At 43.4% G+C, this 1,386-nt stretch overlaps 1 pseudogene; it reads right to left on the bottom strand.

Annotated features, from left to right (window-relative positions):
- Nucleotides 1-767: 767 nt before the first annotated feature.
- Nucleotides 768-1,117, bottom strand: LOC110561508 (peptidyl-prolyl cis-trans isomerase A-like; annotated as a pseudogene).
- Between the last annotated feature and the right edge of the window lie 269 nt (nt 1,118-1,386).

Genomic DNA, 1,386 nt, shown 5'->3' on the forward strand with positions numbered 1-1,386 from the left:
TGCTACAAGAAAGCAAACCGAGCCTCTGCATTGGTTTCTGCCTCCAGGTTCTTACCCACTGTGAGTTCCTGCCTTGGCATCCCTCAGTGGAGGCTCACATATCCCTTGCCTCTTCTTGTCACAGTGTTTCGTCACAGCAACAGTGACCCTGACTAAGACAATAGTGACAGAGTTGAGGCCTGGTGGTGAGAAACTCTGTGGCCTCGTTATTCCCAGAAGTTCCCCAACCATAAGCCCGGCTGCCAACTGCCAGACACACTTTCAAGGTTAGCTGACTGTCGAAAATGGATTGATGTCACAGTTAGGCTCCCTCGTTCCTTTCTGTGTCCCTGGCCATGGCCAGTCTTGGGGTTTGGGGGTTGCATTCAATAACCCATCAAGATCTTACTGAGATTGGTTCTTGAGTGGTTTGTGTGGCAATTCTTGTACTATAACAAGTGCACATAAAATAAGTGTGTATGAACGCTATTATTCTTACCCAAGAATCTTCATGTGTCTAACTTAAGACATATAAACAAAAAAAACTCTATAATGTCACAATGTACACTATTAGTCATTTTAATTTTTTTCCTTAGTTACTTTTTATTCATAATCATAAACTTAACTCTGCAATACAGCTAGACATGGAGGGGAATGAGGAAAATATGAAACCCAAAGAACTTCAGTAAGAACAGAAGTTACAGGGTACTGCAAACAGATGGGCAGATAGGGTAGGAATGCTCTCCTGAGTTACAGAGGAATGGTCTGCTGGGTAAGATGCCTACAAGTCAAAAGAGTTGTCTGCAGTTGGAAATTGTGATCTTCTTGGTGGTCTTGCCATTCCTGGACCCAAAACGCCCCATGGCTTCCCTGATGTTCATGCCTTCTTTCACCTTCCCAAAGACCACATGCTTGCCATCCAGACACTCAGTCTTGGCAGCGCAGATAAAAAAAAAAAAAAAACAAAAACTGTTTGTGTGTTTGTGTTTGGCCCAGCATTTGCCATAGACAAGATGCCAGGACCTGTGTGCTTCAGGATGAAGTTCTCATCCTCAAATTTCTCCCAGTAGATGAATCTGCTGCCAGTACCATTATGGCATGTGAAGTCACCACCCTGGCACATGAATCCTGGAATAATTCTTTGAAAGGAGGAACCCTTACATCCACATCCTTTCTCTCCAGTTCTCAGAGCACGAAAGTTTTCTGTTGTCTCTTGACACTGGTATCAAGTTTTAGCAGACTAAGCTACTTGTATTGGTTTCATTTAGGCAACAAAGGGCTTTACTTGAAGATACTTTGGTCAGAATTCTCCAAAGAAATAGCACCCACAGTAGATGTAATAGAGATGGTGCCTGTCATTATGAAAGTTGAGGTGTCCCATTTTGCCATCTACACACCAGAAGGCCA

Source organism: Meriones unguiculatus, chromosome 6, assembly GCF_030254825.1.
Source record: "Meriones unguiculatus strain TT.TT164.6M chromosome 6, Bangor_MerUng_6.1, whole genome shotgun sequence".
NCBI classification, from domain to species: Eukaryota; Metazoa; Chordata; class Mammalia; order Rodentia; family Muridae; genus Meriones; species Meriones unguiculatus.